Genomic DNA, 24,492 nt, shown 5'->3' on the forward strand with positions numbered 1-24,492 from the left:
TCAGTTAACAAATACTTTATATGAATTTACTATGTGTATTAAAGTGTGAACAAGCATTCCTAGGAATGTACAATTGTGCAGTCTATACATGCTACTGAACACTCAACAAACGATAAAAATTTGTTTGTCAAGCGAAATGATACTTTGGACAAAAGATAATTTTTCGGCAGCACACTTCCCTGTGTAAGCAGAACTCCTGCTGCCAAGAACAGTAGCAGCCTATGCACACTGAAAAGACAGATATTACAGATCGTTCAGTGAACATCTGAAGCTGCAGTACCAAAAGTTCTTTTATTTTACTTTATTTTTATTAGTTTTCAATATTGTTATGAACTGTAGTATGGTACATTTTAAATATGTAGAAAAAATGATGCAATTACAGCTAAGTTGTCCTATCCAAAAATAATTGAATTTGAGTCGAATTTCGTGAACTTCACGGTTTCTTTTGAATGCAAACGTTTTGAGATTTGATTCAATTTGCTTTTTAGGAAAAAAATAAAAACTTGTCTGGTACAATTTCTCACACTGCTGAAGCATCAACAAAGTGGGCTAATGTCATTTTGCGTGGCCTTGCTGGCTTCCCCATAGTGCCCTGCAACTATGGCCTCTTACAGATTATCCTACCGTGCATGGGGGGTTCAGTACCTGAGCCATCACAGATCCGCATTTCCCAGAGGAGCACAGTTTGTGGAGCAGAGTTGTTTTCCTTTCTCCTGTAGAGTCTAAAATCTTATGAAAAGCTGGGCCTTCTCTCTTCTGTAGATTGTAAGCTCTTATGATCTGCATGGTTCTCTCTCCTTTTCTCTCTCCTGTAGAGTGTAAACTCTTATAGTCAGCGGAGTCCTCTCTTTCCCTTGTGCAGTGTTAAATCTTTTGAAAAGCGGGGTCCTCGTTCTCTTCTGTGGTGTGTAAGCTCTTATAGTCAGCGGAGTCCTCTCTTTCTCTTGTGCAGTGTTAAATCTTTTGAAAAGCGGGGTCCTCGTTCTCTTCTGTGGTGTGTAAGCTCTTATAGTCAGCGGAGTCCTCTCTTTCTCTTGTGCAGTGTTAAATCTTTTGAATAGCAGGGTCCTCGTTCTCTTCTGTGGTGTGTAAACTCTTATAGTCAGCGGAGTCCTCTCTTTCTCTTGTGCAGTGTTAAATCTTTTGAAAAGCGGGGTCCTCGTTCTCTTCTGTGGTGTGTAAACTCTTATAGTCAGCGGAGTCCTCTCTTTCCCTTGTGCAGTGTTAAATCTTTTGAAAAGCGGGGTCCTCGTTCTCTTCTGTGGTGTGTAAACTCTTATAGTCAGCGGAGTCCTCTCTTTCTCTTGTGCAGTGTTAAATCTTTTGAATAGCAGGGTCCTCGTTCTCTTCTGTGGTATGTAAGCTCTTATGGTCAGCAGAGTTCTCTCTCTCCTGTAGAATGTACGTTTTTATGATCAGCAAAGTTCTCTTTATCGCTGTCCTGTATAATGTAAGCTCTTATGGGTCAGTGGAGTCCTCTCTGTCTGTGAATGGGCAAACAAGATCTTGACTTTCTTCCCTGGAATATTGGGTTTCACTGTCTTCCATTTCTTTAAGAATTTGCCCATAGCTCACTCTTTGTACGTTCCTGTATCAAGATGGTCTATACTACCAAATAATAGTTTGAGCTGTACAGTGATGGCTGCAATTTCAGGACTCTCTTGTAGAAGACACTGATGAAATAAACATCTTAGAGACACGTCTTGCATCATGTGAATCATCTGAGGAGCCAAATTCTTGCCTTCCAGATCATTCCCACTAGGTCTGTTATAATATCAGAATTGCCTGTGGAGTCAGAGGGACACAAAGTTTCTTGTACTGGTGGACATATCATGTGACAATCTGCCAATAGCTTTGAGGATGTGGACACTCCCAAACGCCATGCCGTTGATTAGTAAGACAGCTCTGACATTTTGGACATTCTATGAAAACTGTTGAAGGAAAGAGCGCAAATAGTGTCTTAAAAGGTTAAAAGGTTAATCCAGAAGATTGCACTCACCAGATCTAGCTGAGTTAAAGCATTTAAAAGATTCGCTGCAGCAGATCCACGAGTCCAGGAAGAACCTGCCGTTAGATACAGATTAGGATAATTGTGGTAAATCTCTGTGCTGCTGAATCACTAGAATTCCAGAATTATTAGTACATGTGGCTTTATTATTCTGCGCATTTCAGAGTTCAAGACTCCTTCATTAGGAAACACCACAGGAACATCCACAATTATCCCAATCATTTTGGACCTTCTGTGATCTTGTCCAGGGAGATAAGTAAATTAAAGCCATAAAATGCATTTTGCATTAATTAAAAATAGGTTTCCCTCCAGTGTTCATTTATTAATAATTTCCTGACCTTGCTCCATCCATCTAATATATGTTCAGAAATATCCTGATGTCTAGTTCATCTTGCCCAGGTTTTGCACAGCGTATAAGGATCTACTTTGAGAAGGTAATTCTTCAGGCCATTGTATAATGTAGATAAAAGATACTTTCAGTAGGTTTTGGCCTACAATCTCATCTAATGTGTGTGTCAGTGCCTCCATTCTTACTCACAAAAGAAGTATGCTCATAAGAGATGTAAGAAATGGCTGTTCGGGAGCAAGAATGTATTATTTCTCTCTGTAAGAGAAAGCCATCACTTCTCGTTAACATTAATCATATCTTTTACTATCCTGATACCTTTATCTTGCTACTCAGTAAGCCTTCCAGAATCGTCACTCTATGAGAGCTCTGGGCGAGACCACAGCTGCATGCATTTTGAAATGGAGAAAGGAATCTTAAATACTTTCTGGACTTTTTTCCCTGTAACGATAGTGTCTCTGAGCAGCGACAAACATCTACCTAATTGTGGGCATTTAGTAGTTACATAACAAGAGTCCAGTGGGCCATGGTGTAAAATTTGAACCTGAGCCCCACCTACATATTTGTCAGATGTATGGGCCCTTGTAGCATTTTAGAGCCTATGAAAACATAACTGTTCACCCTCTCATGTACTAGTGTCCCCCAACCGGTAGTATTGTCCCCCATTTTGGCCCTTCCTGTAATAATGTCCCCATCCTGTGTCCCTGTCCTGTAATAATGTCCCCCATCCTGGTCCCTTCCTATAATAATGTCCTCCATCCTGGCTTTAAAGCTCTGTTGTTTCTCTCCCAGTGCCAGAGTTCAACGGTCTCAGTACAAAATTTCGACCGGAGTCTCCACCTGCATGTTGGAGAGATGTATGGGCCCTTGTAGTGTCCCAGATTCTATAAAGACATATGTGTTCACGCCAATGTAATAATGTCCCTCTTCATGTAAAAATATCCCCCATACTGGGTCACTATCATGTATAATATCCTCCATCCTGGGCCTTTTCGTGGTATAATGTCTGCCATACTGGGTCACTTCCAGTAATAATGTCCCTCATCCTGGTATAATATCTCCTATCGTGGCCTCTTCCAGTAATATATATCCACCATCCTGGTATAATGCCTCTTAAACTGGGCCCCTTCCTTTAACCCCTTTACCCCCAAGGGTGGTTTGCACGTTAATGACCAGGCCAATTTTTATAATTCTGACCACTGTCCCTTTATGAGGTTATAACTCCGAAACGCTTCAACGGATCCTGGTGATTCTGACATTGTTTTCTCGAGACATATTGTACTTCATGATAGTGGTAAAATTTCTTTGATAGTACCTGCGTTTATTTGTGAAAAAAACGGAAATTTGGCGAAAATTTTGAAAATTTCGCAATTTTCAAACTTTGAATTTTTATGCAATTAAGTCACAGAGATATGTCACACAAAATACTTAATAAGTAACATTTCCCACATGTCTCCTTTACATCAGCATAATTTTGGAACCAATTTTTTTTTTTGTTAGGGAGTTATAAGGGTTAAAAGTTGACCAGCAATTTCTCATTTTTACAACACCATTTTTTTTTAGGGACCACGTCTCATTTGAAGTCATTTTGAGGGGTCTATATGATAGAAAATGCCCAAGTGTGACACCATTCTAAAAACTGCACCCCTCAAGGTGCTCAAAACCACATTCAAGAAGTTTATTAACCCTTCAGGTGTTTAATAGGAATTTTTGGAATGTTTAAATAAAAATGAACATTTAACTTTTTTACACAAAAAATTTACTTCAGCTCCAATTTGTTTTATTTTACCAAGGGTAACAGGAGAAATTGGACCCAAAAAGTTGTTGTCCAATTTGTCCTGAGTACGCTGATACCCCATATGTGGCAGTAAACCACTGTTTGGGCGCATGGGAGAGCTCGGAAGGGAAGGAGCGCTATTTGACTTTTCAATGCAAAATTGACAGGAATTGAGATGGGACGCCATGTTGCGTTTGGAGAGCCACTGATGTGCCTAAACATTGAAACCCCCCACAAGTGACACCATTTTGGAAAGTAGACCCCCTAAGGAACTTATCTGGATGTGTGGTGAGCACTTTGACCCACCAAGTGCTTCACAGAAGTTTATAATGCAGAACCGTAAAAATAAAAAATCATATTTTTTCACAAAAATTATATTTTTGCCCCCAATTTTTTATTTTTCCAAGGGTAAGAGAAGAAATTGGACCTCAAAAGTTGTTGTCCAATTTGTCCTGAGTACGCTGATACCCCATATGTGGCAGTAAACCACTGTTTGGGCGCATGGGAGAGCTCGGAAGGGAAGGAGCGCAGTTTGACTTTTCAATGCAAAATTGACAGAAATTGAGATGGGACGCCATGTTGCGTTTGGAGAGCCACTGATGTGCCTAAACATTGAAACCCCCCACAAGTGACACCATTTTGGAAAGTAGACCCCCTAAGGAACTTATCTAGAGGTGTGGTGAGCACTTTGACCCACCAAGTGCTTCACAGAAGTTTATAATGCAGAACCGTAAAAATAAAAAATCATATTTTTTCACAAAAATTATATTTTTGCCCCCAATTTTTTATTTTTCCAAGGGTAAGAGAAGAAATTGGACCTCAAAAGTTGTTGTCCAATTTGTCCCGAGTACGCTGATACCCCATATGTGGCAGTAAACCACTGTTTGGGCGCATGGGAGAGCTCGGAAGGGAAGGAGCGCCGTTTGACTTTTCAATGCAAAATTGACAGGAATTGAGATGGGACGCCATGTTGCGTTTGGAGAGCCACTGATGTGCCTAAACATTGAAACCCCCCACAAGTGACACCATTTTGGAAAGTAGACCCCCTAAGGAACTTATCTGGATGTGTGGTGAGCACTTTGACCCACCAAGGGCTTCACAGAAGTTTATAATGCAGAGCCATAAAAATAAAACAAAATTTTTTTCCCACAAAAATTATTTTTTAGCCCCCAGTTTTGTATTTTCCCTAGGGTAACAGGAGAAATTGGACCCCAAAAGTTGTTGTCCAATTTGTCCTGAGTACGCTGATACCCCATATGTGGGGGGGAACCACCGTTTGGGCGCATGGGAGGGTTCGGAAGGGAAGGAGCGCCATTTGGAATGCAGACTTAGATGGAATGGTCTGCAGGCGTCACATTGCGTTTGCAGAGCCCCTAATGTACCTAAACAGTAGAAACCCCCCACAAGTGACACCATTTTGGAAAGTAGACCCCCTAAGGAACTCATCTTGATGTGTTGTGAGAGCTTTGAACCCCCAAGTATTTCACTACAGTTTATAACGCAGAGCCATGCAAATAAAAAATATTTTTTTTTCCACAAAAATTATATTTTAGCCCCCAGTTTTGTATTTTTCCAAGGTTAGCAGGAGAAATTGGACCCTAAATGTTGTTGTCCAATTTGTCCTGAGTACGCTGATACCCGATATGTGGGGGGTAACCACCGTTTGGGCGCATGGGAGGGCTCGGAAGGGAAGGAGCATCATTTGGAATGCAGACTTAGATGGATTGGTCTTCAGGCGTCACATTGCGTTTGCAGAGCCCCTAATGTACCTAAACAGTAGAAACCCCCCACAAGTGACCCCATATTGGAAACTAGACCCCTCAATGAACTTATCTAGATGTGTTGTGAGAACTTTGAACCCCCAAGTGTTTCACTACAGTTTATAACGCAGAGCCGTGAAAATAAAAAATCTTTTTGTTTTCCCACAAAAATTATTTTTTAGCCCCCAGTTTTGTATTTTCCCAAGGGTAACAGGAGAAATTGGTCCACAAAAGTTGTTGTCCAATTTGTCCTGAGTACGCTGATACCCCATATGTTGGGGTAAACCCCTGTTTGGGCACACAGGAGAGCTCGGAAGGGAAGGAGCACTGTTTTACTTTTTCAACGCAGAATTGGTTGGAATTGAGATCGGACGCCATGTCGTGTTTGGAGAGCCCCTGATGTGCCGAAACAGTGGAAACCCCCCAATTATAACTGAAACCCTAATCTAAACACACCCCTAACCCTAATTCCAACGGTAACCCTAACCACACCTCTAACCCTGACACACCCCTAACCCTAATCCCAACCCTATTCCCAACTGTAAATGTAATCTAAACCCTAACCCTAACTTTAGCCCCAACCCTAACTGTAGCCCCAACCCTAGCCCTAACCCTAGCCCTAACCCTAGCCCTAACCCTAGCCCTAACCCTAGCCCTAACCCTAACCCTAACCCTAGCCCTAACCCTAGCCCTAACCCTAACCCTAGCCCTAACCCTAGCCCTAGCCCTAACCCTAGCCCTAACCCTAACCCTAGCCCTAACCCTAGCCCTAACCCTAGCCCTAACCCTAACCCTAGCCCTAACCCTAGCCCTAACCCTAGCCCTAGCCCTAACCCTAGCCCTAACCCTAGCCCTAACCCTAACCCTAACCCTAATCCTAGCCCTAACCCTAGCCCTAATGGGAAAATGGAAATAAATACATTTTTTTTTATTTTTCCCTAACTAAGGGGGTGATGAAGGGGGGTTTGATTTACTTTTATAGCGAGTTTTTTAGCGGATTTTTATGATTGGCAGCCGTCACACACTGAAAGACCCTTTTTATTGCAAAAAATATTTTTTGCAATACCACATTTTGAGAGCTATAATTTTTCCATATTTTGGTCCACAGAGTCATGTGAGGTCTTGTTTTTTGCGGGACGAGTTGACGTTTTTATTGAAAACATTTTTGGGCACGTGACATTTTTTTATCGCTTTTTATTCCGATTTTTGTGAGGAAGAATGACCAAAAGCCAGCTATTCATGAATTTCTATTGGGGGAGGCGTTTATACCGTTCCGCGTTTGGTAAAATTGATAAATCAGTTTTATTCTTCGGGTCAGTACGATTACAGCGATACCTCATTTATATCATTTTTTTATGGTTTGGTGCTTTTATACGATAAAAACTATTTTACAGAAAAAATAATTATTTTTGCATCGCTTTATTCTCAGGACTATAACTTTTTTATTTTTTTGCTGATGATGCTGTATGGCGGCTCTTTTTTTGCGGGACAATATGACGCTTTCAGCGGTATCATGGTTATTTATATCTGTCCTTTTGATCGCGTGTTATTCCACTTTTTGTTCGGCGGTATGATAATAAAGCGTTGTTTTTTGCCTCGTTTTTTTTTTTTTTTTCTTACGGTGTTTACTGAAGGGGTTAACTAGTGGGACAGTTTTATAGGTCGGGTCATTACGGACGCGGCGATACTAAATATGTGTACTTTTATTGTTTTTTTTTTTTTATTTAGATGAAGAAATGTATTTATGGGAATAATATATTTTTTTTTCATTATTTTGGAATATTTTTTTTTATTTTTTTTACACATTTGGAAAAATTTTTTTTTACTTTTTTACTTTGTCCCAGGGGGGGACATCACAGATCAGTGATCTGACAGTTTGCACAGCACTCTGTCAGATCACTGATCTGACATGCAGCGCTGCAGCCTTCACAGTGCCTGCTCTAAGCAGGCTCTGTGAAGCCACCTCCCTCCCTGCAGGACCCGGATCCGCGGCCATCTTGGATCCGGGGCTCGAGCAGGGAGGGAGGTGAGGAGACCCTCGCAGCAACGCGATCACATCGCGTTGCTGCGGGGGGCTCAGGGAAGCCCGCAGGGAGCCCCCTCCCTGCGCGGTGCTTCCCTGCACCGCCGGCACATCGCGATCATCTTTGATCGCGGTGTGCCAGGGGTTAATGTGCCGGGGGCGGTCCGTGACCGCTCCTGGCACATAGTGCCGGATGTCAGCTGCGATAAGCAGCTGACACCCGGCCGCGATCGGCCGCGCTCACGGGGATCGGCTATGACGTACTATCCCGTCCAGGGTCAGATAAGCCCAGGGCACCTCGACGGGATAGTACGTCTAAGGTCACAGAGGGGTTAAAATATATTCCCCATCCTGGTATAATGCCTTCCACGCTAGGTTGCTTCCAGTAATATATCCCCCATCCTGGTATAATGTCCACATCCTGGACATCTTTCAGTACTATACGTCCACCATTCTGGTATAATGCCCCCATCTTGGGCAACTTCCAGTAATATATGTCCCCCATCTTTCTATAATGCCCCACATTCTGGTCCTATTCCAATAATATTTGTCCCCCATTCTAGGCCACTTCCAGTAATATATGTCCCCCATCCTGGTATAATGTGCCCCATCCTCAGCCACTTCCAGTAATATATGTCCCCAATCCTGGTATTTTGTGCCCTATTCTGGGCTTTTTCCAGTAATAATGTCACTGTTCTGCAACTCTTTTCTTGCTCCAACAAATCTAAAAAAATAAACAATTCTACTCACCTTCCTCTGCTTCCATGATGTGCTGCGTCCGCTTCCATAGCCGGCAGCGGACTTCCGCATGCAAGCGGCGGTCAGTGCATGACATCACTACCATGCGCCACTAGTGACTTGCATGCCAAGATCAGCTGCTGGCCTCTGATTAGCTGCCAGTGTAAGGACCCGATGGGTCTCGGTAGTGCAATATAATTTGAGCTAAATGTGTGTCCTTGGATGCACATCCATCTGAGATAGCTTCTGGCATCGTCAGGCACGCCTCCCGCAAAGGCCTGGTTACGGTCACACACTCTGCAACTGCAATTCTTACACCACTAGTCACCTTTTTATGTAGTAGTGCCATCATGATGTTATTATTATTATTATTATTATTATTATTATTAATTTATATAGCACCATTAATTCCATGGTGCTGTACATGAGAATGGGTTACATACAGGGTTATAGATATCGATTACAGTAAGCAAATTTACAGTGACAGACTGGAACAGAGGGGAGAGGACCCAGTCCTTGCGGACTTACATTCTATGGGAAAGTGGGGAAGAGACAGAAGGTAGGGGCGAGGCGGCAGCTCTGGCGATGGCCAGGCGGCAGCTCTGGCAATGGTGAGGCGGCAGAATGGTTATTGCAGGCTGTAGGCTTTCTTGAAGAGATGGGTTTTCAGGTTCCCTCTGAAGGAGCCGAGGGTGGTGGATAGTCGGACGTGTTGAGGCATGGAATTCCAGAGGATGGGGGATATTCGGGAGAAATCTTGGAGGCGGTTGTGTGAGGAACGAATAAGTGTGGAGGAGAGTAGGAGGTCTTGGGAGGATCGGAGATTACGTGAGGGAAGATATTGGGAGATTAGTTCAGAGATATAGGGAGGGGACAAGTTGTGGATGGCTTTGTAGATCAGTGTTAGTAGTTTGAACTGGTTTCGTTGGGGAATGGGGAGCCAGTGGAGGGATTTGCAGAGGGGAGAAGCAGGGGAGTAGTGAGGAGAGAGGTGGATTAGCCGGGCAGCAGAGTTGAGGACAGACTGGGGTGGTGCAAGAGAGTTAGCAGGGAGGCCACAGAGGAGGGTGTTGCAGTAGTCGAGGTGGGAGATGATGAGGGCATGCACAAGAGTTTTGGTAGATTGTGGGCTGAGGAAGGAACGGATTCTGGCAATATTTTTGAGTTGGAGGCGACAGGAGGTGGCAAGAGTTTGGACGTGCGGTTTGAAGGACAGGGAAGAGTCGAGAGTTACCCCGAGGCAGCGGATTTCAGGTGCGGGAGAGAGCATGATGCCGTTTACCATAATGGGTAGGTCAGGTAGGGGGGATACGTGAGATGGGGGAAAGATGATGAGTTCGGTTTTGTCTACATTAAGTTTTAGGAAGCGAGAGGTGAAGAAGTAGGATATGGCTGACAGACACTTCGGGATTCTGGACAGCAGAGAGGTGACATCTGGGCCAGGAGAGGTAGATCTGAGTGTCGTCCGCATACAGGTGGTACTGGAAGCCGTGGGACTTTATGAGTTGTCCTAGGCCAAGAGTATAGATGGAAAAAAGTAGGGGCCCTAGGACAGAGCCCTGAGGGACTCCAACAGAGAGAGGGCGGGATAAGGAGGTGGTGTGGGAGTGGGAAACGTTAAATGTGCGGTCGGAAAGGTATGAGGCAATCCAGGACAAGGCAAGGTCTTTGATGCCAAGGGAAGAAAGAATCTGTAGCATAAGGCAGTGATCGACTGTGTCGAAAGCAGAGGACAGGTCAAGAAGGAGGAGGATGAGAACTGTCTTTTAGCTTTGGCTGTGAGTAAGTCATTAGTAATTTTTGTCAGGGCAGTTTCAGTGGAGTGGTGGGGGCGGAAGCCAGATTGGAGGTTGTCAAGGAGAGAGTTAGATGAGAGGTGGGAGGAAATTTGAGCATGGACATGCTGCTCAAGGAGTTTTGAAGCAAACGGGAGCAGTGATATGGGGCGGTATCTGGGCATAGCAGTTGGGTCAAGGTTAGTTTTTTTGAGGATGGGTGTGATGGTGACATGTTTGAAGGCCGAGGGGAAGGTACCAGAAGATAGCAATAAGTTGAAGAGATGGGTTAGGGCTGGAATGAGCATGTTAGTGACGTTGGGGAGCAGGTGGGAGGGGTTGGGGTCAAGTGCACAGGTGGTGAGGTGCGATTTGGAGAAGACTGCTCAGGCCCTCAACAATTCAGTGTTTGAGCCATGTATCCATGTGTATGACATGCCTTAATAAACTATCCGGGTCATAGCATCTAATGTTTGGAAAGTTTAGACTCAATTTTGCCTGACCATATAACTTGTATGAAAGTCTTTTTGAGCCTGGAAACATCTGAATATTTTAGCAGTAATGGCAGTTTCTGTAAGGGGGTCAAGTATTCCGTCAAAACTGTCCATGTTACCTATATGACATCTTCCCAAGATGCACATGTATAGATGCAAGAGAAAAGATGCCTAACAAACCCTGGGAATGCAGACCTTAAATGCTGCTGTCAGAGATTAACTGCGGCATTTATCAATCACTACCATGGTTCCAGTTCTGGGCAGATGCTGGCCTGTAGAAGCTCTTTTACAATGCTAAAAGTGCGCCAAAATATGTATCAAAATAGTGGATTGTAGCTATGGAGTCAACAAGCTCAAGCTGTTAATTGAAAGGAATTATTCAAGAGAAAGCCGCCACTTTAATATTCCTTCATTTACACCTTGTAATTATGCTCGCTTTGTAGGTTACTGCTACGTATATTAATACCTATAAAAGATTATTCACAGCCTTTCGTTTTACACTTCTAACAGATTATCCAGTTCATGAACCAAATACATAACATTTTTTCTTCTTGTTCTTGGCACATTACAACTCTTTGTTCTTACTGTTTATTATATTAGGTGTTTTTCTTAGGGAGAGCTTTATATATATATATGGAGAACGGTTTATTTCTAATTACCGTAGTAATAATGGTACAAAGCCTATTATTTACTTGGGTTGTGGGAAGGTTTTGGATGATACCAGCATAGGGTTTAAAGTGTTTGGAACACACCAGACATTAGAAATAGATTTCGATTTAAGCTTCTATATTTATTTTTTAAGTTTCCCCTTTTTGTCTAAAGTAGTAATAGTCTCAATATAAAACAATGTAAGGTACAAATAATATAAATGTGCAACATCTTGATTTTCTCTAAAGGTAATTAAGTCATTAATCGCCATCTTTGTGGGTATTTAGCATGTATCTTATCTACTGTAGAACTACTCTTCCTCTGCCTCCCGATTTCCTACTTGCTGGGAAGCAGTGTACACCTGAAGACTGATAGTTTGGGCCAGCAGCATGGCTGAGTCACTGACCCAAACAGTTTTCTTCCAGATGGTGCTAGGAAAAAGCAGCATTGCCTCTGGAGCAGCGGAGGAGCGCAGTAACATTACAAATTTGCCTAACAATTTGGATTCTAACAAGTGCAATTCGGTAGAATCCAAATTCTAAAAAAAATTCAGTTTTGGGGGACTTAGTTTGTTTGAATACATCAAATAGTGGCCTGAGAGCTGCCATTTTGCTGTATTCTGAAGGATAGGGTTAAAAAAAATAAATTATAATACTCGCCTTTTGCCGGCCTTCTTCACACCTGTCCCACCACCGCACCTTCTATTGTTCTTCTTCAGCCTTCCTCTAGTTCTTTCTATTTCTGCCAGCATGGCCACAGACTAGGTCACATGGAGGTGCAATGCACATAATTGACGTCAATGACTTGGCAGGTCCCACGTGATGGTGTAGGGCAGTGATGGCGAACCTTTTAGAGACAAAGTGCCCAAACTGCAATCCATAACCCACTTATTTTTCGCAAAGTGCCAACACGGCAATTTACCTGAATACGGCGGTTTTAGATTAGAAAGACAACTCGCACATTAGCGCGCTATAGAGTCAATTTTGCATCAAAGAGCTTGTAAGCGCTGCACTCCAAGCCTAAGATACTAGCCACCTTTTGCAATGGAGGCCTGTTTTTGAGAATGGAGAGGATTTCGAATCAAAAGTAAAATTGCAAAGTTTTTGTTTTTACAACCTCTTTGCAATTGTAGGCCTTTATCATGAGAACAAACCCTTTAAGGCAGGCATATCAAGCTCAAATACACAAAGGGCTAAAGTTAAAAGCTTGCAGAAAGTTGCAGGTCAACCTTGATATTTGTTAAAAAAAAGTCTACATTTGAGGAAATTTTTCCTTATCAAATAAAACGCTTAACTTTTGGAATTATAGTGGAATAATATAATATGTTATGTAACAGCAGTAAAAGCATATGGCCCAATGGCCTAATTTAAATATGTAATAACAAAGGATAAAAAAACTTGTATAAATCAGATAATAAAGTATGATGGAAACAAAAGTGCCCCCAAACACAGTATGATACCCCCACAGTGACCTTACTCTACCCCCTCACTCAGTTCCCCCAACAAAGAATGGTGACCCCATCACAGTATGATTCTTCAACTGAAATCCCATACAGCCCTCCATACAGTGTAACAGGCACATAAAGTCCTCCATACAGTACATTGGCTCCACATAGATCTCCATAAATTATAATGGCTCCACATAGTCCTCCATACAGTGTAATGACCCCCACATAGTTCTGCATAAAATGTAATGGGTCCCACATAGTGCTCCATGCAGTGTAATGGCCCCACACGATGCTCCATACTATAAAGTGGACCCGCACAGTGCTCCATGCTGTATAATTGTTCCAAGCAATGCTTCATGCTGTATAATGGCCCCACACAATGCTCCATACAGTATATTGGCCTCACATAATGCTCCATACTGTATAATGGCCCCACGCAATGCTCCATACTGTATAATGGCCCCGCATAGTTTTTCATACTGTTTAATGTGCCCGCATAATGCTCAATTCAGTATAATGGCCTCACATAAAACAAAAAATACTGTATATATACTCGTGTATAAGCCGACCAGAGTATAAGCCGATGCACCTAATTTTGCCACAAAAAAACTGGGAAAAGTTATTTACTCAAGTATAAGCCAGGTATGCATTGTCCCCTAATCCATTTTCTGGTATGCATGGCTCCTTATCCTCATCCTTGCATGCATGGCTCCTTATCCCTATCTTTGTATGCATGGTTCCTTATCCCCATCCATGTATGCATGGCTCCTTATCCCCATACTTGTTTGCATTGCTTCTTATTCCCATCGTTGTGTGAATGGCCCCTTATCCCCTTCGTTGTATGTATGGCTCCTTATCCCCATTCTTGTATGCATGGCTCCTTATCCCCATCCTTGTATGCATGGCTCCTTATCCCCATCCATGTATGCATGGCTCCTTATCCCCATTCTTGTTTGCATTGCTTCTTATTCCCATCGTTGTGTGAATGGCCCCTTATCCCCATCCTTGTATGTATGGCTCCTTATCCCCATCCTTGTCTGCATGGCTCCTTATCCCCATCCTTGTATGCATGGCTCCTTATCCCCATCCTTGTATGCATGGCTCCTTATCCCCATCCTTGTATGCATGGCTCCTTATCCCCATCCTTGTATGCATGGCTCCTTATCTCCATCCTTGTATGCATTGCTCCTTATCCCCATCCTTGTATGCATGGCTCCTTATCTCCATCCTTGTATGCATGGCTCCTTATCTCCATCCTTGTATGCATGGCTCCTTATCTCCATCCTTGTATGCATGGCTCCTTATTCCCATCCTTGTATGCATGGCTCCTTATCCCCATCCTTGCCTGCATGGCTCCTTATCCCCATCCTTGTATGCATGGCTCCTTATCCCCATCCTTGTATGCATGGCTCCTTATCCCCATCCTTGTATGCATGGCTCCTTATCTCCATCCTTGTATGCATGGCTCCTTATCCCCATCCTTGTATGCATGGCTGCTTATCTCCATCCTTGTATGCATGGCTCCTTATCTCCATCCTTGTATGCATGGCTCCTTATCCCCATCCTTGTATGCATGGCTCCTTATCCCCATCCTTGTATGCATGGTTCCTTATGCGCATCCTTGTATGCATGGCTCCTTATCCCTATCCTTGTATGCATGGCTCCTTATCCCTCTCCTTGTATGAATGGCTCCTTATCCCCATCCTTGTATGCATGGTTCCTCATCCCTATCCTTGTATGTATAGCGCCCATGAGAAAAGCATAAAAAAATCATACTTATCTTCCCTGTGCACCCTCACAGCATCTTGTTCTTTTGCCGGCAGCATCTGCTGCCCAGCGATCTCATGTTCCCGCTCATTAAGGTAATGAATATTCACTTTTCTCCACGCCTATGGGAGTGGAGAGAGGTGAATATTGATTACCTTAATGATCGGTCACCCCTGATAGCCCGGCAGCTTCTGGTAGCCGGTGGCTGCAGCTGTAACAGTGTGCGCTATAAGAGAAATGAATATTCACTGCCAGAGCTCTGGCAGTGAATATTCATTTCTCTTTAGCAGCAGGCACAGACTTTAGCCGCAGCAGCCTGCCTCCTGTGAACTGATGGGACGGCACCCATGCAGAGGAGAGTGTCCACAATGCTGATGAGAGAGATGGCGAGAGGGTTGAAAAGAGTGGTGGCGGCACTAGTCCTGAGAAGATGGCTCACGTGCCCACCGGGAGGGCTCTGCGTGCCCCGTCTGGCACGCGTGCCATAGGTTCGCCGCCACTGATGTAGGGCATAGTCATTGGCCATTCTGGAGACCCAAGTGATAAGAAGGCTGAAGAGGAATGATCAGAAGATCAAATCAGGAGCTTTGGCAGTGGGACAGGTAAAGCAGGGCGAAGGAGAGGTGAGTATAATAGTTTATTGTTTTAACATCCTCTTCCGATCAGATTCGATTTGCACCAAATTTTTTCACTGTAAATCAAATCTCCCCGCCCAAAAGGAGAAAATGTGAATTAATCAAATTTTTAGAGATATCCTCAACTCTTGGAGAAACCATGCACCTATTTTTCAGAAGCCAAAGCTGCAGTGTAAACATGGTGAGTTCATCAACGTAGTCCCAATAGGAATTTATGAAACACAATTTACACATAAATTTTACTCACGTCTCACCAGGAGCCTAAACTGTATTACATATAGAATGTAACTTCTAAAGGGTTAATGTAGTGTAGAAGAACATATCTGCATAGAAAGGGTTAATTTACTATAGGAAAATATAGTTGCATAAAAGGTTAATTTACTAGAGGAATACATTCACTATTTTGCAGAGTTCGTAATCATTGAATTTTAGGTTTTCCATTCAGTACTATTGTCAGAGGCCTATAAAATCAGCCCCTGGTCATACAATCTGTATTTTCCAACAATTGTGAAAATATGGGTATTTTTACAGAGTTCACTGAGTTCAAGCGTGGTCCTGTTTGTAGCAAGTCAGTTCATGTAATTTCTTCCTTTCTAAATATTCTACAAACAACTGTGGAAGAATATTGGGGCTGCAGTCAAGTGCTCAGGTGCAGAGGAAGTAAAAGCTAAATCAATAGAAACTGAGTCCCACCTTCCTTTGACACTAAAGAAATTGTGTGCTACAAGCTTATTAGCATGGGTTCCAATGGCTGAGCATCTGTATGTAATTCTTAGATCACCAATCACAATGCCAAACAATGGATGGAGTGTTAAAAAGCACACCACCACTGGACTTAGGAACAGTGGAAACATTCTATGTAGTGATGACTTGCACTTCGCTATCTGGTAGCCTGATAGACAAGTCAGGGTTTAGTCAATGCCAGAAAATGACTTGCCTGATGGAATTGTACCAACTATAAATATTAGTGGAGGAGATAACACTATGGGGTTCTTTTTATTGGGTTGACCTCAACCCCTAGCTCTATTGAAAGAAATCATAATATTTCTGCATACCAAGACATTTTTGACAATTGTGTGCTTCCATACTCGTGGGAACAGTTTGTTGAAAGCCCTGTTCTGTTCCAGAATGACTGTGAACAGAGCACAAACCAAGGTCCATCAAGGCATGGTTGGGTTGCTCTTCTGGAAAAATTCTGCTTCTCCTGTTTCCTCCCACATTCCAAAGACATACTGATAGGGGGATTGTAGATTGTGAGCCCCAGTGGGACAGTGCTGATAATGTTTGTAAAGAGCTGTGGAATTAATGGCGCTATATATGTGAGTAAAATAAATGAATAAACTCTAATTGAATTGGAGTAAGGCTTTAGGAATGACTTCTCTTTAATATGTAGCTGCCCCTTTTAAATGAACCAAACACCCTTTATTGGGCTGCATGAATTATTTCATCATCAAATAAGCAGATAAAGGGTCTGGAGCCTATTTCAGGTGTGACATTTGCATTTTGAAGCTCTGGCTGTAAATCCACAACATGTGGTCAAAGGAGCTCTCAATGGAAGAGAAACAGGCCAACATTAAGCTGAAAATAAAGAAGAAATCTATCAGACAGATAGCAGAAATGGTGGAAGTGGCCAAATTTAGTACATTCTGCAAAAAAACAAAAGTGCACTGGAGAGCTTGTGAACACTAAAACGCATGGACCTCCATGGAAGACAATAGTGGTGGATTATCATACAATCCTTTCCATGGTGAATTAAATTATCTTTACAGCATCCATCCAAGTGAAGAACACTCTCCAGAAAGCAGGAGTTTCAGTATCTAAGTCTGCCATAAAGAGTAGACTTCATGAGAGCAAATACACAGGGTTCACCACAAAATGCAAACCATTAATCAACCTTAAAAATAGAAAGGCCATATTAGACTTTGCCAAAAAACATCTAAGAAACAAGCCCAGTTCTACAATAGCATTCTTTGGACAGATGAAACTAAGATCAACTTGTACCAGAGTGATGGGAAGATATGGAGGTATGGAGGTAGGTTGGAACGGCTCATGATCCAAAGCAAACCACATCCTGTGTATAACATGGTGGAGGCAGTGTTATGGCATGGGCATGCATGGTTTCCAATGGCTCTGGGTCTCTAGTGTTTAATGATGATGTGACTGAAGACAGAAGCAGTCGGATGAATTCTGAAGTGTACAGGGCTATACTTTCTTGCTCAGATTCAGCCAAATGCAGCAAGGTTGATTGGATGGCGCTTCACAGTACAGATGAACAATAGCCCAAAACATACTGTGAAAGCAATACAGGAGTTTTTAAAGCAAAGAAGTGTAATATTCTGCAATGACTGAGTCAAATACCAGATCTCAACCCCGTCAAGCATGCATTTCTTATGCAGAACCCCAAACTTAAGGCACAAAGACCCACAAACAAGCAACAACTGAAGTCGGCTGCAGTAAAGTCCTGGCAAAATATCACAAAAGAGGAAATCCAGCGTTTGGTGATGTCCATGGCTTCCAGACTTCAGGCAGTCATTGCCTGCAAAGGATTCTCTACAAAGTATTAAAAATGAACATTTTATTTCTTATAAAGTTATTTTGTCCAAATATTTTTAAGCCCCTGAAATCAGGAGGTTTTGTAGAATATGGTTGCATATTTTTATTTAACTCTTATATGAAACCTGAAAGTCAACACTTCAATTGTGTCTCAGTTGTTTATTTTTAAATAAAAAATAGTGGCATGTAGAGCCCCCATCACCAAGATTGAGTCAATTGAGTGAATATTTCTGGACCTAACTGTACATGTGCCACAAACCACAGTGTGTGTCTTACGAAAACATCTGCGTTGTAAGCCATACAGGCTACATATTCTTCAGGAGTTGAAAACAGACGACAAAGCAGAACTGATTGAAAGAGGATGACTTCTGTTGCCAGGGAAAGGGATATGTAGATTTGATGCAATCCACCTCTCTGGGCATTCAGATATGTGCTTCTGATAAAGACCTTTTTACTCTTAATTATAATCATCTATTGGGAGACACGACTACATGCTTCGGGTCCTGGAAAGACAATTTTTTATTCTGGATAGGAAGGAAAAACATTTTAAAAAGTTTAATTCTACCAAAATTTCTCTATGTGTTTAATATGCTCCCTATCCAAATCCCCTACTCCTTCCTAGCTAAAATACACTCCCTATATTTTAGATATATTTGGCAAAAAAGTAAACCGCGTATTAATTCTAAAACTCTCACACTGCCAAAGGACATGGGTGGAATGGGTGCACCAGATATTGCAAAATACTAGCAAGCAACACATATATCTAGAACGATCCACTGGATCAGAAACACAGAAGACAAACAGTGGCTCAAAATAGAAGAAGCAATGTCCACTTTACCACTATGCTCCATTTCACTAGGGCAAAACAATAATCCGACTATAACTAAATCAACAAACCTTCATACACTAGCTACATTAAAGATATGGGGTAACCTTCACCATGCTCTGACCCCCTCCCTATCCCCATTAACTAAAATCACAGACATTTTGGTCTCACTTCCTATCCGAGCTGCACATACTCCATTGGAGCAGCTATTTAAAGATGGAGCCCTTCTTCCCCTACAAGAAATACGCAAAATCCCCGAACTCTCAGGCCTAACATTTTTGCAATATGGCAAACCCTCACATCTTTCCCGCCAGAATTACCACTTGGTCGATATCAATAGATCTCTGACCCCCTATGAAACACTATGTGCCAGAACGCAACCACCAACTCGAATTCTTTCAATAATATACCAATCTATACTAAAAATGGACACATCACTGAAACGAGCCTATATAGCCCGATGGGAAAAAGACTTAAGTACCTCCTTTTCTGAATCACAAATTAATCATATATATAGACATTCGCATGGTCCCTCTAAATGCGTACGCATTCAAGAAAACTCCTTTAAAATTATCACCAGATGGTATGTGACACCCAAACGAATGCAGAGATGGAGCCGCTCCTCGACCACCAATTGTTGCAGATGTGGAGTGGATGAAGGTAGCTACAAACATATATGGTGGTCATGCCCACTTCTTTCCACTTTCTGGAAAGCGTTAACGTCTATTATACACAAAATAATGGGTAAATATATGATCTTGAAACTGGAATTTGTCCTTCTAAATCTTCCAATCTGGCCAAGAGATGGGAATGCTTCTAAACTTGCCCAATTTATCCTGGAGGCGGGAAAATCCCTATTACCGGCATTTTGGAACTCTAAAACAATACCTACCACACAACAAATATACTCCAAGATCGAACAGCTATATCACATAGAGGAGTTGGCCTCGAGAATCAATCATACCACTGGTAAGTTTCATAATATTTGGAGATCCTGGACCCAATTCAGAACTCAATCAACATTCCACTCTACAATATCACCATAAATAAACAACTGTCCCAGAGGGTTGCCGATCCTCCCCCTCCTGCTTTCCTCACTTCCTTCCTCACCTCCCTCTATCCTCTCACACTCTCTCTCCCAAGCTCCTCCTTCTTTTATCTCTTTTTATCTCTTCTATTTAATAATAAAAGTTACCTTGGTTAGTTAAAATAAGAGAATCCAAAAATACATGTAATTATAATAATAATTCTAAAATGTCTTCTTTTAAAGTGGATATTTAATGTCTACTATGCAAATCTTACATTTAAATCTATGTAACCTGTTTTGTTTATATTCACCGGAAGCTGTTTTATTATTCTTAAAAAATTTCAATAAAAAGACAATTGAATGAAAGAAAGAAAGAGGATGAATTTACTGACAGGCTGCTGTTCAGTGATTAAGCCACCATTCACCTCAGGATGAAGGGCAATCTCCACAACGTTAGAATTCGAAGCTCAGAAAAAACGTATGTCCTTATTGAGCACATGAGGGACAAGATAAACATGTTAAGTGGAATGAGATAATGCAAAGTCTACTGTGCCGCCTTTTTTGCAGAGGATACTGTCACTGGCCACTACTAGCTGGACATTTTAAAGGAATTACTTATTGTCATGGGTTTACCGTGACAGTGAGGAGCCAGAAGACTGCTGCATCTGATTTCTCCTACTCCTCCACTGATTGGAAGCACTTCACCTTCATATTAAATGGTGTAATTTTCTTATAGTAGTGCAGGTGTTGATCTGCATCAGTTAAGAGCTCCTGGAAGCTTTCCCGTGTTAAGGCTCTCAGCTGCACACTGTTAGCTGCTCCCATCTCCTATATAATTTGGGCCCTGGCTAGCACTCATTGTCAGAGTAGCTTATGCTGCATGGCTGGAGGTTGTTGTTGGTTGTTGTTGGAGAAGACATTTGGTAGATTTATCTGTTGCTTGGTTTTCAGTGTGTGATAATTCTTCTCCTTCTCCATTTTAGTTTAACACCATTCTCCACTCCCCGGTTCATTCCTCTGTTGTCTATGTATATTTGTATGATTAGTATTTTCTTTTATGTCCTGTTTGTATTACCATGTTAGTCTAATTGGTATATTACACTACTACTCCCCTTTTCACTGGGTGAGGGAAGGGTACAGACTGAGGGCGAGTTCAATAGCTAAGGCAAGGCATGTGGCATCGTCAGCATCAGAAGAAATCCAGGGTACCCCTAGCGTTACAGACAGGGGAGGAGACCCTGGTCCTGGGACACCCGACATCAGAGTCGTGACACGTATGCCTCTGATATAGGAAGATTTGTCAAGCGTATTATATCAGCAAGATGAAGCTATACTGGAACGTTGGCTCAGCCATGCTAGAAATAATGATGGGATCAAGTATCTGAAAGTAGCAGCTATGTTTGCACTGTGTACAATGTATGGTGCATATGCATTACCATGACTACAAAAAGTGTTTTACTCTTGAATAAATAAACATTAAGATCTATAGAGGTCATATTATTCATATATTTAAAATTAAGCCACAGCACCATTGGGTTCTACCTTTCCCGTCACAAGCGGTTAGGCTAGGTTCACATTGCGTTAGTGCAGTCCATTCAACGCATATGTGGCCGTATTGTGGGTGTCCGACATTGCATTCAATGGTGGCGTTAATGGACTACGTTACACCGCGTTATGCCGCGGTGTAACGTAGTCCGTTTAATGGGGACACTGAACGCAGTGTGAACCTAGCCTTACAATACTGGCATCTCAACAGATCACTGCTTTCTGTTCCCCGATTCACATGTTTGTGTTTTGTAGTCAGCATAAATGAAGCTGTTAAGTTCTGGTCAGGAGACTTGTGGCTGGTCTGAGGATCGAAATCCAAGTATGGACCACAAAATGTGGATGTATGAATCTTTATGGGGCTACATCAAGGATTCATTGTATCTGCCCCTGCAGCCACAGGACAGGAACAACCTGAGACGACACATCCCTGAAACATTGGAATCCATATCAGAGAATAAGTTGGCATTCGTCTTGACAGAACTGGACCACCGCCTAGACATCTGCTGTGTCATCGTTGTAAATCACTTTGAATATTTGTAGGATGTAGATAAAACTTGGATACATAGTGTGTATTTTCATGCTAAAGCACCACTCCAGAGTTTTATTTTATTTCAGCGCTGTAGTGGTGCTATTAATTTAAGTTCCCTGACTAGTATTTACCTACCAGCTGACACCTTCTGCCTTTCCCGATCCGCCATCTTGTCACCGCAACTTCTAAGTGACTGGAAGCCTCATTCTGGCTCTCATAGACTTACATTGAGAAGTGACCTCTGGCTCACCCAGCAAACTCTGAAGTGATCTGGCAGGTCACAACCTGCAGAAGACAACCTGGAGCAGTGGGGATAAAAGATGAAGGCAGCTGCTGGTGAGTATTAGACTAGGGGCACAAAATGTAGATTAGTGGTAAAATGAAAAAAAAAAAAAACAGAATGCTAGAGTGACGCTTTAATACATTTTTTCTCTCTTAGTTAAGAATACCAAGGCTATAATTGTTCCAATTTTTTAACACCTTGTTAATGAAAAAAACAGATGTCATACGGATGTATAAAAAACCACACAGACAGATGACATGTCATAATATGGACAAAAATAGTTCATTTTTCAAAACTATTTTACATGTCCTTATCTGTACCTGGCCTTAATGTAAGTTTCACCTGCAAAAGTCTGAGTGCTGTCCATGTGCTGTCGATTTTCTTCACGGACCGCACTGACCAAAAAGCCATTAATGTAAAGTTACGCAAAGTACCGTAGTCTATGGTGCTGTGAGTATACATTACCACCTGCGAGTAATCTGTGTCCTGTCCTTTTTAACATTGCAATGGGTAGTAGGAAAAGCTTTGCAAACATTTTTTAGCGTGGCATCTCAGAAAATCAATGATGGTAAAAACTTATAAATTGACCATATGCAAGTGGAAATTGATTATTTTTTCATATGCAAGAAAAAAAATTGTCTGAATGAGCCCTAAGTATCCAAAAATAATCCCATATTTGTGATATACAGAAATTGTATTAAAACTTTTTTAATGTTGCTGTCAAAAATAATCTAAGATAGCAAGCAGCTTTGAATTTCTTACAATGAAACTGACAGAAAAAAAATATTTTCTTACATATTACGTTTGCTACATCTATACAGCTATAGTAATGAACTTATTGAACTCCTATATCAAATCCTCACTCTAAAGCAACAAAAACAATAATCACAAAAGCATTCTGATATAGCTGTAGATCTGTAAAATGCTGAACAGAGTGACAGCTGTGTCTTCTGCTAGTATAGGTGTTATTGCCAGATTATTCTAGGGCAGAAAATTCTTTATAACTCTACCCCCTGCTACAATATTACAGAGTGCAGCCAAGTTCCTTGGGATATGTTTCCTGTCCTATTTATTTGGCATTCTGTTTCCCTTTTTTATCTCCTGTCTGACAATATTGTTATGTTTGTTTCCAATCCTCACATGGTTACTTAGAAGGTATCGCTAAACATCTTAATTTTTTTTATTCTTTCTCTCAGTAACAGTATTACGGTACTTGTTTTATATACAAAACCATCTTATAAAGCATTATAATTTAGTATAATAACGGATCAGCTGAAAACAGCTACACATTGAATGGAGATGTGCTCTGCAACTCTGTGTCATGTGTTTTCGTCCTGCTGCCACACAAGGTGTTTTCAGGTGATCGGTAGGGGTGCCCGGTCTTGTACTCCACTTATTCTAATGACAGGTCATCAGTATGGCGTGACACTGGTTACTGGAACTTTTTTAGGTTCTAACTTCCATTTGTTTAAGGAAACAACATATGTACATAGCCTAATGATCATATCCCGACTCTATCTTTTGTTTAGTCTAATGAGCCTGTGTGAAGACCATTGTGAAAAAAAGGGAGCAAGGTTAACTGTGCCATCGCCTTCCATTGTAAACCTGACTATCCTAATAAGGGGTGTAGTGCTGCGGTATCCATGCTGTGCAGTGATGAGCAAGTGACCCAGCAAAGTTCAAAACAAAAGTCTCTTTAACATTCAACTCACAGCAAAACACAGTACACAATATTCTCCGGATCGCAGCCGGGAACCATATCCTCCAGTTTGCAGTCAATAACCACGCGAGTCCACCTTCACATCACATGGAACAGTCTACTTCCGGTTCACAGCCTGGCACAATACAGTCCACCTCCAAGACCGGTTGCCGTGGGCGACTGCACCGCCGTGTATGCTGTGGCTGCTAGGCCTTTCAGCTCCTTCGACTGTTTGGCTCCCCTTGCCTGTGTTGCCTCACACAGGTTGAGCACTGCAGAGCTTTCTGCTCTGTACTCTTGCAGACACCGGACTGACGCTGAATCTGACCATAACACACCCAAACCCTTTACTGCAGGGCTTTTAACTGGAATCTGTGGCCAGGGCCACATGGAAAACCTGGGCCGAGAATGAAATGGACTGCCCCACTACCATCCTGTAGTCCGTTTAAAGACACAAAAGTCCAGAGCAGGTTTTCTTAAATCTACATTGGACATATAGTTTGCCCAAGACTAACACTTACGACCCTCACATGTAACACCCGTCACTGGCTCACAGGGGTGTTGTAAAAAACATCTCCTGAAAGGACAGGAAGTATGAGTTTCAAACAA

The 24,492-nt window shown here is 42.1% G+C and overlaps 1 protein-coding gene across 11 annotated transcripts in view; it reads left to right on the forward strand.

Annotated features, from left to right (window-relative positions):
• PPFIA2 (PTPRF interacting protein alpha 2) overlaps window positions 1–24,492 on the forward strand; it is a 570,637-nt gene that overhangs the window by 394,567 nt on the left and 151,578 nt on the right. The window lies entirely within an intron of this gene.

This window comes from Ranitomeya imitator, chromosome 4, assembly GCF_032444005.1.
Source record: "Ranitomeya imitator isolate aRanImi1 chromosome 4, aRanImi1.pri, whole genome shotgun sequence".
In the NCBI taxonomy this organism is placed as follows: domain Eukaryota; kingdom Metazoa; phylum Chordata; class Amphibia; order Anura; family Dendrobatidae; genus Ranitomeya; species Ranitomeya imitator.